Source organism: Ambystoma mexicanum, chromosome 9 (assembly GCF_040938575.1).
Source record: "Ambystoma mexicanum isolate Mex_15411 chromosome 9, UKY_AmexF1_1, whole genome shotgun sequence".
Taxonomy (NCBI): domain Eukaryota; kingdom Metazoa; phylum Chordata; class Amphibia; order Caudata; family Ambystomatidae; genus Ambystoma; species Ambystoma mexicanum.
This window is the reverse complement of record NC_090931.1, coordinates 240,535,176-240,548,398: the sequence shown is the minus strand read 5'-3', so window position 1 is coordinate 240,548,398 and position 13,223 is coordinate 240,535,176. Positions and strand designations below refer to the sequence as shown.

General features: G+C 46.9%; 1 protein-coding gene across 1 annotated transcript in view; it reads left to right on the top strand.

Annotated features, from left to right (window-relative positions):
* SPA17 (sperm autoantigenic protein 17) overlaps positions 1 to 13,223 on the top strand; it is a 382,615-nt gene that overhangs the window by 269,080 nt on the left and 100,312 nt on the right. The gene's annotated exons all lie outside the window — the stretch shown is intronic.

Genomic DNA, 13,223 nt, shown 5'->3' with positions numbered 1-13,223 from the left:
AGCGGACCACCCGGCAATAATGGTGGGACAAAATAAATATGTAAATTGAAGTGACATGACATCATTTCGTTCCTGGTATTAAGTGTCGAATGACTGTTTCCAGGTTTTCATTCCCAAATACCATCCCTTCTTGGATTAAGGCCGGAATGGAAACTACAAAACTGCTGTATTTCTTTCAAACATACTGGACCATTACAATTCAAAAGGTCCCTTTTTGTGTCCCTTTAATGCCTGGTATCCACCTCTGCACCTACTCTCTACGTCACCAACGCCCAACTATCACATCTTGCTTTTCTGAGAGTATGGGAACTAATTCATTTTCCCAGGGGATGTGATTCCTGTATTTTAATTTCTCCCTTAACATTTAAATACAAATAACATAAACAATTTGAAACATTTACATTTCCTTGGTTCGTGCGAGAATTGTTATATATTTAAAAAAAAAAAATAGATGATCTTAGTGGTACCTCCTGTGTGGGCTGCAATCTCTGGTAAAGGCCTCACACTGGAGTTCAGGGAGCTGCTCGTCTTGCTCTTGAGCTTCTTGGTGGCTCAAGCAGTGGGGATATTCAGCTGTGAGGCTGTGCCTAAGCAAATAAACAACACACTTGCGATTTAGGTTTTGCAACAAGAAAAGGGTCCCTTTATTTTACTTGAAATGCAAGGAAGCAGCCTGACAAAATATCCCAGTCCATTTAAATAAACATTCAAAAAGGTAGAACAGACACTTTTAAGTATTTGAACAATCGGGCCATAGTTCATTACAGCAAATGTGAGGTGAGTGTCCCCCTTCTTGTTGCTACTTTCTGCTGCTTGTCCACCCATTTCTCTCCTTTCGTCCTCCTTTTTCATCTTTCCAGTCCTCTGCCTCCATTTTCGCCACTTTCTGCCGTTTGTTGGCCATTTCTCTAATTTCTTCCTCTTTCTATGCATCTGTCTCCATTTTCGTCACTTTCTGCTGTTTTTCTGTCCATTTCTCTCCTTTCTGCCTCCTTTTCTCACCTTTACCAGGCCTCTACTGTACCTGGCTCTCTTGAGCAACCTCTGCCCTGCCCTCTTTCCCACCCCTGCCCACCTCTCCTTTCCCTGAATAAGTCCCCCCAAGAGGGTGCCTGAACCTGCTTTCTGGGAACAGAACGCTGCAGTCCATCTTGCATCCTGAACCCTGTGAGGCGAGTGTCACCCTTTTCGCTCTCTTGTGCCTTCATTTTTGCTCCTGTCTGCAGCTTTTTTGCCCCTTTCTCTCCTTTCTTCCTCCTTAGTTCATCTTTCCAGGTCCCTGCCTCCGCTTTCACCACTTTCTGCTGTTTTTCTGCCCCTCTCTCTTCTTTCTTCTTCCTTTTTTCACCTTACCAGGCCGCTACCATATCTGGCTCTCTTAGGCAACCTCTGCCGTGCTCTTTCCCGCCCCTGCCTGCCTCCCCTTTCCCTGATTGAGTCCTCCTCAGATGGAGGTGCTTCCCAACAGTGTCCCTCGGGGCAGTCCATCAGATAAAGGCCCAAAGGCAAACAGCAGCTCCTGAAGAAGCAGCTCCAGTCCGTGTTTGCCCATGTCTACCAAGGAAGCCCGTCGCCAACAACCAGCAGCAACTGACATGGTCTGGGTGGGGAATACAGCAATTACTGTATTCCGCAAAGCCCTACTGCCCCTCTCACCTAAATAACATAGCTTATCAAGGTTTGCTAGCTAGTAAGTAATAGTCCTATCACTGCTGCACTCAACCCGTTAATTACCATTTTATTAACTCTTTGGTTCCCATTTTAGGTGTTTCTCCCTCTATAGAGGTATCCCAAATCTAGGTGCCACTGCATTTACTGTTGTATCCTTATTCTAGGCATTTATTTACTGTTGTGCCCCCCCCCATTCTAGGCATTTATCCCTCTATCCAGGTATCCCAAATTTAAGTGTTATTACATACACCGTTTTGCCCCCATTTTAACCGCTTCTCCCTCTATCCAGGCATTCCAAATCTAAGTTTTATTACATTCACTGTTGTGCCCACATTGTAGGCATTTCTTCCTCTATCCAGGTATTCCAAATCTAGGTGTTACTGCATTTACTGTTGTGCCCCCATTTTAGGCGTTTCCTACTCTACCCAGGTATCCCACATCTAGTTGTTCGCTGCAGCACACGTGATAAATTCTCCCCCACTCCCTCTCCCACAAATGATCATAAATCACCCCCCGGTCCCTATGGGCACCTCTCCGACTGCATTAGTATACAGCGACAACCTACCAAAAATGATGCTCTCGATGTGGACACATCAAATCTCTGGCACTAGCACTCTATCCTAAACCACCAACAGAAACCACCCACATGCCTGACCTCTAGGCTGCTTACTGGAGCTTAGCCAGTCCACCTAAGTCCTAACCTGGCAAAATGCACACACGCATCTTATAAATCAACTCTTAGAATCTCCCACACATGGGCTACGGTCCCAGAGGGCATTCTAACCACAAAACTCATTGAGGCCATACAAATGTGAAAAGCCCGCTATATAAATGATGAATACAATACAAATGTGTTTTCATATTCATAACCTTACACATTTCTCCTATCTGGGGCGAGCACATCTCTAGCGTATCCCCCCTCCCTCACTTCATTTGGCCACACTGGATCTGCTGTCTTCTTCCTCCCAGCTCTATCCTTAACACTGACCATCACTTATTTTTTTTAATGTATATTTCTATATGGCGCCAGAGCTCCCAGGCATCCTGGGCGCACTAACATAAACACATGTGAGACAAACAAACGGATGGGGCATATATCCCGGAGCGATTTATTAAAAAAGGAAAGTTTTCAACTTATGACGGAAACTGAGAGAGTTTTCCTCTAGTCTCAGGTTAGTTGGAAGGGAATTCCAGATTTTGGCTGAGGTGACTGGAAAGGATTTACCTAGGCCATTGGTTCGATTGAAACATAAAGATCTCATTAGCCCGCCTCGGAAATGCGAATGGATCTTGTTGGAACATAAGGAAGAATCGTAGATTTTAGATAGGCAGGAGAGATGCCATAGAGACAATTGTATACCAATACCGCTGATTTGAAGGATATACGTGCGGCAATAGGAAGCCAATGGAATTCTTGCCTACTCTTAGAGATATGATTCAGCCTCGATTTGCTTTTAACAATTCTGACAGCGTCGATCTGAGAGATTTGGAGTTTGGCCAGACATATTGGCTCCAATCAGAAGTGAATTACAATAATCAAGTGTAGACAAAATGATGGCTCGAGCAATAGATCCACAGTTTTTCTCCGATAGAAAAGGTTGGGTATTCCTCAGGAGTTAAAGATAGAAGCAATTTTTAGACACCTGGTTTGTGTGAAAGTTGTCAGTAAGAGATGAATCCAGGTATGCATCAAGTGTTTTCACCTTTTCTACAACTGGGATGTTACAATCTGCAAGGTAGAAAGATTGATATTTGGAGTCTAGTTTTGGTTTGGTTTGAGGTAAACCAAGGACCAGTAGCTCCGTTGTATTGATATTTAGGTACATCCAGTTGGTATTCATCTAGGACTCAATAGACGCATAGGTTTATCCTAGGTGATTCGAGTCCTGATAATTCCAACACTAGTTGGGTGTCATCGGCATAATTTGTAAAGTAGACACCAGTGTCTTCCAGGAGGCTACACAAAGGCCTAATGTAAAGATTGAAAATTATGGGAGACATGCAAGCTCCCTGAGGAACGCCACAGGAGATAGGAGATTGAGTGGAGGCTACCTCTCCCCAACACACACTGGATATTCGGTGTTACAAAAAAGAGTACACCCAGTCGATAGTCTTGATCACATAGACCCATGTCTTGTAGTGTGTAAAGTAGGTGTTTGTGGTGAAAGCTAGCGTCCCCAAACAGCACGATCCTCCCCGCAATGAGAGACAATGAAGGACTCTCCCAAAATGGGAATAAGACCAAGACAGAGTGCGGGTGAGCGTAAATGGGAGTTTATCAATCAGAATTGGGCATGCAAAGAACTCTGCAAACTCCGAGAGCGCTCTGTCTGACAATAGCAAAGACAGGCGTATATATTTACAAAAAACGTCATCAAAACCTACATACTATAGGGGGCACAAGTTCATTGGGATTGGGTGGCGACGACTAACTATAGGTGCTGCTGCGGTGTGGTTGGTCTTGGCTGGAGGACGTCACTGGTCACCCTCGTGGGTTGGGCTGGGCCTGGCAGGTCGGCTTGAGTTCATCCGGGCGGTGTTGGCGTGCTGAGGCGGCCTGTGGCAGAGATGAATGCCTTTCCTGACTTGCTTGCCCTCTGCCATGCACCCCGCAGTCATTCAGTCATTTACAGTTCTATTCTTTTTAGTAAATCTTTCAATAGGTTAATGCAACACAGGAGGAATGCACCTTGTGAGGGGTCCGGAGATAATATATCGAGGCCTGGTTACTTGTGATCTGTTGACCGGGACCGTGGGTCGCGGGGCTAAGCTTCGGGGACTGGAGCGGGTGGTACAGGTCTTTCTGTCTTGTTAGAAGTGGTTATAGATGTTTCGCTGTGTGTCGTCAAAGTGTTGGGTGTCCTGATTGCGCAGGGCCATAAGTCTGAGACAGTCCGGTGGGTTGTGGGGTTTACGAGGGGGCGCTTGAGTTTAAACTAATGTTTACTGCTGTGCTGTAAATAATGCAGGTGGCTGGCCGCGGCCTTGGGTGCTGCAGTGGGGTTACAAGTCTTTGAAGCAGCTCCAGTCAGGTCGGGGGAGGCGTGATAGCACAGAGCGGGGCTCTGTTCTCATGTCTTGGCAGTCTTCTGAGGGAGGGAGGGGGATACATCGAGACCTTGTACGCTTCCACAAAGGTATCTCCCTTGTGTGTTGCTGAATATAAGTAAAGACATCGCAAACATTTGAATACTTTCTATAATACTTATTTAAAATCACTTCAAAACATGCATTTAACCTTGGCTGGGTGTGTTTCCATTATACCCAGTCCGAGCACCATTTTTGTACATTACATTCTAGCAGCTACAGTGTTTTAGTTACATGCATATATATTTGCAGTAAATGAGGTAGTGGTTAGATCAGTGGAGTACATAGAAAACGATCCGCCCCTGTACGTGACGGTGGTAGCATATGGGGGGCTCAGACATTCACACATGATAAGTGCACTCTTGCGCATTCTTGACATGAGTTCATATTATAGTTGCATCTGCGTTCTCGCGTACTCTAGCAGCATTAGTTTTATTTATGGCGCGAAACCATGTGAGGTAGGCTGCCCAGTGGTACACGCAACGAACAGATCCCTGGAGCGTCCCTTTATCATTAGCATCCACCTGCGAGGGTGCGAGCTCGCCATAGCTCATATCATGGGAGCATACTCTCTCATTTTAATACATTCTGCAGGCGTTTGTATTTTGTGGAAGAAAGAAATAATGCAAGAGGTCTTGACATTAATATATACATATATATAAAGACTGTCTGCCATCAGAGGACTATTTTACTGTTCTTCCCGTTGTTCAGGCCTGCTGGCCGGGTCATGCTGATAGTGATGGTACACTGCGGGAGGTGAACTGTTACAATGTTAGCGTATTGCGCTAGCTCATGTCCGTCTTGTTCGTGGGAACGTGCTCGCAGCGGATCTGCCAGGGTGCTGCGGCAACAGGGATGTTCTCCAAGGGTGGGGGCCGCGCTACAGTGCGCTGAGCTCACACCATCTTTACTGGGCAGAGAATGGTTTTTGGGCCTAACTAAATTTGTGTTGTGATCAATAGATGTGGGCATTTGATACGAGTGGGCGATGTTTCCAGTGGGTGAACCCTCCACCACCTGGGCCCGGGTGGCATGAGGGAGCGCCCAATGGGCCATAGCCCTCACCTGGGGAAGAAACGCAGGCGAGAGGGGTCTCTTGGACCAGTCCTCCCCTACATTTCCCGCCTTTCGTTACTTAAGTAACAAATTCTTTAACTCCTCTATCCTTCTACATTCTGCTTCGTCCATCCCCGCCTCATCCCATGCAGGAGTTCCTTTGATAGGCATCCATGCTCTGCACACCCCCCTTAAACTCTCACCTCTCCTGGCGTATTCATCTGGAGTACACGTAAGATATATGCACCCACCATCTCCTTCCAAATCTACCCACACTTCCTCGTACCATTCTAGTATGCGGGGCTCTTTGATGGTGGTGTGCCAAAGCTTATCTACAATATCCTTGTCGTGGTACATGGGCACCAGTTGGTACCTTGGTGTGTTGTCTACCCCTGTTTGTACTTGTGCTTCTTGCACCGTTTTTATTGTACCGTGTGAGTTGCCCATTGTCACCATCATCATTGCACCATTTGGTACTGCGTTAGCACAGACTCGAAGACCCACCTGGCATAGGCAGAAAATCAAAAGGAGGAACACCACAGCTGGCATCAAAAGTTTTATCGTTGTTCCAAGCCATGAGGGGACCCAGGAGAAGAGGTTATCGAACCATGTACTATCTACTGCTCCGCCTTCCATCTTCATTTTTTCTCCTAGGTTGTGGACTGCTTCGATCACATGGGACAGGGAGCCGTTTTCTGCGTCTTCAGAAGGTACGAAAGTGCAACAGGCACTTCCTATTTTTCGGCAAACACCGCCGTCCATCGCCGTCAACAGGTCCAGGACATACCTGTTTTGCATGGTCATCAGTCGCAAGGCTCTTAGTTCGACCTTTATTATGTTAAAACCTTCTTCAGTGTCGTTCGCCAGCTGAATTAATTCCCATCGGGTTATCTGGAGCCATTTTGCGTTAGCCCTTGCTTGGACACTTGATACGAGCGAGGCAAAAAATGTTTCTGCTGAGCTGAATAATCGATATTTGTCTGGGATCTGGGCCAATAGTTCTGATGATGCCTTCGATATATAGTTTGATGCTCGTCTGTTGCGGGTCAGCACCTCTTCCTTGCTTCCAGAAGACAGGACTTACATTCGTGGTTCTGCAGTTGGTTGGCCCACACTCTGTTGTGTGCGTTCCTGTGTCCTTTTGCTTCCATCGATGTGGCTTTCTGGGATCACCATTAGAGCTGAGTGCAGAGTGGCCATTGAGCAGCTGCCACTCCACGACGGGGGGAGGTGTAGGTATGCCTGTTTTCCACATACCCAATACGTGTCCATAAGGGCCGCAGTCCCTTTTCTTAGGTCTGGGATAGTGAGGGTTTTGTTGCACTTCTTGTTCGTCCCCATGGACGTTCTCCCCTCTCCTTTGAAACATAGTTCATAGTCTATTTCATTCTGCAACTTGAAAGGCTTTTCGATGGGCGTGACCCAGGTTAGTTTTGAAATGTGTTCTCTCCATACAGGTGTGCATGTTTCTTCTATCCATTGCAATTTCTCCGGTGCCACACCCCTCAGTGCTTCAGCTTTACACATTACTTCTTCATTCTTCCACTTGTTATCAGAAAAAAGTGTTCCTTCGATTGCAAAAAATGGTTCTTTCAGACATACAACCCCTGACGGTTTTGGGTAACACGTTTTCTCGTTCTGCAGCATTTGAAAAGTCACTTCATGTGCCTGGAAGGTGTTCTTAATTCTGCACAACGTGAGATGAAGGAGACATTGGGCATCTATAATCGGCAACTCTTTGGGTAACAGTACTTTGGGTGTACCTGATGCGTGAGGGATGAGGGAGCAAACATAACAGCTCTCGTTTGTTGTTTGTTTAGCTGTGGCACTCATGTCTGCATACCACTTATTTGTTTGGTGGGGGTGTCGTGGGTCTTCCATCTTATCTAAGCCTAGCCCGTAGTACTCATCATACTTCCTCCTTCCTGCTTCCCTCTTCCGTCTATTGTTCTTATTCCTCATATTCTTCCCGATTCCCTGGGCAAGAGACAAAATAGACCCCCCTTTCTCATTCCCGCCCCCCTTCACCCAGTCATCATATAATATTTCATGTGTTTCTCTCATTCTTTGATTCTCTATGGCGGTGGGGGCAGGTTGGCTGGTGGGGGTATTATACAACCAGGATATGGCAGAGGGGTTTCGGTCGTTTAAACTGTGAGCATTGTAATTAGACATCTCAGGTGGGGACAGTGTGTTGTATTGTCTTTCACTTTTTGGCTTTCCATCATGTGAGATGACAACATTGGGTGATGTAGTATAGTAGCCCCACACAAGTTTAGTTCCATCCCATACCAAAAAATCACCTTCCCTTGTAGTTGCTTTGACACTTGCAGTTGTATTGGTCCCAATAGTTGCGTTGCTCCCTCCCCCCTCGTTCATCTCGATAGAGATGAACGCTATGAACCAGTATGTAACCAGACCAAATAATAATGTAAAAAACAATATAATGCACGCAGATAGTCCACATTCATACGAATATATACATTTTACAGTTAACCATTCTCTAATTCTAGTAAATTTATCCGTTGCAGGCCGCCCGTTAGATGCCATGGAAGCTCCTGTTTTAAGATATAAAAGTGCATTGAGTGCATACATGTAAACATTTTTGTTGGCACCATCAGTGCCAATATACATGTGACGGGGAATGGAAGCGGGTGGGGATACGGGGAGGGGTATTCACAGACAAGGGTGTATACAAACTCATAATATATACATATACATATATTCGCACGCAACAAGATAAAAGTTAAAACAAAATTTATCAGTTGTACATTTCTTAAAATTCACTACCAGCACATACACGCAAGTTCATGTTTAGTCATTCTGTTCAGTCGCAGCGTTTGCTGTTGTCTGTGCCTCCTCATCTACCTCCTCTTGTACGTTGCTATATGCCTTCCGTACATCGGTCAAATGCACCCAGTACCTCAACCCTTTGACCTTTACCGCCGTAGGCGTGCAAAATATTACTTCATATGGGCCATGGAATCGTGGTGCATTCCACCGACGCACAAAACTTCTGACATATATCCAGTCGCCTGGCATTAGCTGCAGTTGTGGCTCTGGCTCCGTGACAGCGCCTGTTACATTTCCCTCTTCTCTAGTGAAGGGTGGGGACAATTGCTTTGCTATCACGCGCGCTGCCCTTGTCAGCTTCTTTAAATAGTCTGTGAACTCATCTCCCAATATCGCGGCGCTTCTGTGAGCGTCTGAGTGTTCGCGCAGTGGTGAGTGTGCTGTGTTCATCCGTCTCCCAGTCACGATCTCGTGCGGGGACAAATGGTGGTCTTTGCTTGGCTGGTTTCGCAACTCAAATAGCGCAAGCGGTAGGCAGTAAATCCAATTTTTTTTTAATGAGAAGCATAGTTTTGATAACCTGCCCTTCAACAGTCCGTTCATCTTTTCCACTACGCCATTACTTTGAGGATGATAAATTGAGCATAATTTATGTTTTATTCCCAGTAATGTAGTCACTTCCTTAAAAAGCTCATTCACAAAATGAGTGCCATTGTCTGAGCCGATCACGTCACAAATTCCCCAGCGCGGGAATACTTCCCTTACTAGGAACTTGGCGGCGCTCTTGGCATCGGGTCGCGCGCAGGGTCCTGCTTCCACCCACCTTGAAAATGGGCACACGACCACAATCATATACCGTGCACCATTACACCTTTCCCCCATGTCTGCGTAATCTATGTGTAGTTCCTTGAATGGGCCAATGGGTTTAGGGATTGTTCCCCGGAGAGTGCGTAATGTCATCCCTGAATTGTATATTTGGCATGTTGTACATTCCATTGCCAATCGAGACACGTGCTCCTGAAGACAGGGCACAAACCATTCTTCCTGTATTTCTGCTGCGATGTGTTGTTTGGTGTTATGGGCAGGGAAGTGTAGCTGTTGGAATGCAATTTCTAGTAGCTGAATTGGCATTACCACCTTTCCCGAGTTATTTTGCCTCCACAGTAGGTCTGTTCCTGACTTGCTGCACCCTCGCTTTGTCCACAATAGTTTTTCCTCTGCACTGGCTCCTTCCTGTAATTCTATTATTTGTGGTATGGGCATGATATTATATCCCTCTGTGGGCTCTTCGTTTGTTTTGTCCTTAAGCATGTACTCACCTTTGTCATTTTTCTGAAAATAGGAAGCCTCCTTGGCGGCCGCGTCCGCTGCCGCGTTCCCTAAAGACACAACATCTGTGTTGGACGTATGTGCTTGGCACTTTACTATTGCTACTGCAGTGGGGTTTTGCAGGGCCTCAATTAACTCTTTTAACAATTCTGCATGCTGTACAGGTGTTCCATCTGCCCTCCTAAAGCCCCTCCGCCCCCATCTTGCTAGTCCTCCATGTACTGTTGTTGTCATGTAAGCTGAGTCTGTGTATATCGTTACTGCACACCCCTTTGCTGCATGTAGTGCTTCTATGAGTGCAATCAGTTCTGCTGCCTGCGCGGAGTAATGTGATGGGAGACGATATTGTACCAGTGTTTCATACTCACCGTCTTCTAACCTCACCACTGCCATGCCAACGTGTTTTTCTCCCGTGTCCGTGTCAATAGATGCGGACCCATCTACAAAGTACACTTCCCCTTCGCTTAGAGCGTTCTCACACACCACTGTCTCTTCCCCACTTCCTCCTGTGTAGGTTGCGCAATCGTGGTTCTGCATGTCTTCGAGCGTGCACGCTTCTGTTATGAATGTGGCGGGGTTCACTGTCTTGCATCTCACTATATGGATGTTGGCACTGGACAGTATAATCTCGTAGGCAGTTGCCCGCTGTGTGGTCAGTGTGCTTTTTGATCTCTCAAGTATGGCAAATAGTGAATGTTCCACAAACAATGTCACAGAGCAGCCCATTACTATTGTGGCACTTTTCTCAATCGCGAACGCGGCTGCAGCGAGTGATTGCTCGCACGCGAAATGGCCCTGCATCACGGCATCTAAAGTGCCACTATAGTAGGCCAATGGCTTGTGTCCTAAAGATGTTTTTTGTGTCAGGACTGCTGTCATCAGTGTTTCCTTGCAGTGTGAGAATAGGTAAAACTCGCGTCCATAATCAGGGTTTGCGAGTACTGGGGCGCTTGAAATCAACTCTTTTAGTGTTTGGAAGGAGGAACTCATCTCTTCTGTCCACTCCATCTTCCTGTTCTCCTGTTGGGCCACTTTTAATGCTTGTAATAAGGGCCTGGTGTATGCCGCATAATCTAATATCCATGCTCGGCAATAATTGCACATTCCCAAAAATCTCTGCATGTCTTTTACTGTTGTGGGTTCTTGTACTGATCTTATGGCTTCTACCCTGTCTGGTATTATTCTTTTCCCATCTCTTGAAATTAGCTGCCCTAGGTACAGGACCTCTGTCAGACAGTACTGTAGCTTTCCCTTGTCCACTTTGTACCCCTTGTTGGCCAGCAAGGTCAATAATGTTACGGAATCTGCTCTGCATGTCTCTTCGTTTCGTGCGCAGACTAGTAAATCGTCCACGTACTGAATAATGGTGCTCTCAACTGATAGGTTTCCTAGGTCTTCATGTAATACACGATTGAAGATGCTCGGGCTCTCGCAGTAACCCTGTGGTAACCTGCAATGCTCATACCTTTTACCCCCCAGTGTGAAGGCGGTAAGGTATCTGCTCTCTTCAGCCAGGGGTATAGAGAAAAATGCGTTTTTTAAATCCACTACTGTGAAATGTGATGCCTCTTTCGGGATGCTGCACAGTATTGATGCGGGGTTCGGGACTAGAGGGAACTCCTTCTGAATTACATCATTGAGGGGGCGTAGGTCTTGTATCATCCTCCACGACCCCCCTTTTGCTTTTTTGATCGGATAAATGCACGTGTTACATGGGGAGTTTGAAGGCACTATTATCCCTTGTGCCAGTAGGGCATTTATTGTCTCTTTTATCCCTTCTTCAGCTTCACGAGACAGAGGATACTGTTTAACTCGTGGTACAATTGCTCCTTGCTTTAACTTTATTACCACAGGCTGTACTCCATGCAACAGCCCTACATCATGGGGGCCTGTTGTCCATAAGTTGTTTGGTACGAGCCTCATGTCGTCATCAAAAAACGACGGTGGTGCTCCTACCACTGTCATCAATTGGACGGGAGTCTCCCTGGCTTGTATTAAAATATCACAGGGCATCGCTATCTCCATCACTATTTCACCATCATCTTCTGAGTCTGAGAAGAGATCCTCATCTGTTACCTTTCGCAGGGCGATGTTGGCGTTTGTGCATAGCACTGTGCGCCACTCACACCCTTCCTCATCCACTCCGATCACAGCTATTCTTTTTGCTGACACTTGCACAGCGTGCAAATCTAACGATACCACTGACCCTGGTGCTGCATTGGGGCATACTATGGGGCGGAAGAGGAACTCCGCCGGGATCCTCCAGTCTATGCTTCTCAGCTCGGGAATTATGAGGGCCAGAGTTTTCAGCCCTTTGATAAACATTTCCTCATTTTGTGGCAGTCCTCGTATTTCCTGCGTGGTTGTGTGGGCTTGCACTACCAACATTGCACGCAAGGGGCATATCCCGGGTGTGGAACACACTATCCCTCTCTCGGTAAATGATATGGTCATGTTGAGTTTGCTCAGGAGATCCCTCCCTAGCAAGTTAATTGGGGAATGTTCGTAATATAATAAGGGTGCCTTCACTGTCTTACCCCCCACTGTCACATCCAAAACTTCTGTGTAAGGAACTTCAACTACAGCCCCAGAGAACCCCTGCGTCTCTAACTTCCTGTTAGATAACGGGAATCGGCCCTCTCTGATACATGATTTCTCCGCTCCCGAATCAACCATGAATATAAACTGCTTGTCTCCTATCTGCGCCCCTACCAATGGTTCCTCCGCTGCATCGTAGGTGGTAGATAGAACTGGACACGCAAGTGTTCTCTGTGGGCTGTCCTATGCGGGGTATCTTGTCGCCCCTCCCTCAGTAAAGACATTTCCGGAAACTACCGACATACCGCTGTAAGGCGCTGGCGCGGGGGCCCCGTTTGCTGTTGTCGCGAAAGGGTTACCTGGCGTGTATTGCATACTGTCATTGTTTTGGGGGTGGTTCTGTGCCCTATACTGGTGTCCTTGTTGCTGGCCCGTGGTACCCTGGCCAGGGTTCCTTAGCTGCTGTTGTCCCATTGGGAGACCGTATGGGCTTCCCGGGTGTGGATGACCATAAGCCTCCCCCTCCTGGAACCCATTGTTTTGTCTACTTCTGCACTCCCTGGAGTAATGTCCCCATCTTCCACAGTTCCAGCAACTCCCTTGGGGGCCCCTGGGACCCTGCCATCCATTTCCTCCCATTCCTCCATACCCCTGTCCGCCTCCTCTCCGGCCCCTGTACCCACCTCGTCCCCCTCGAGGGGTCCACTCTTGCCACTGCGGGCTTCCACCTTGCTCTTGCTCAGTCCACT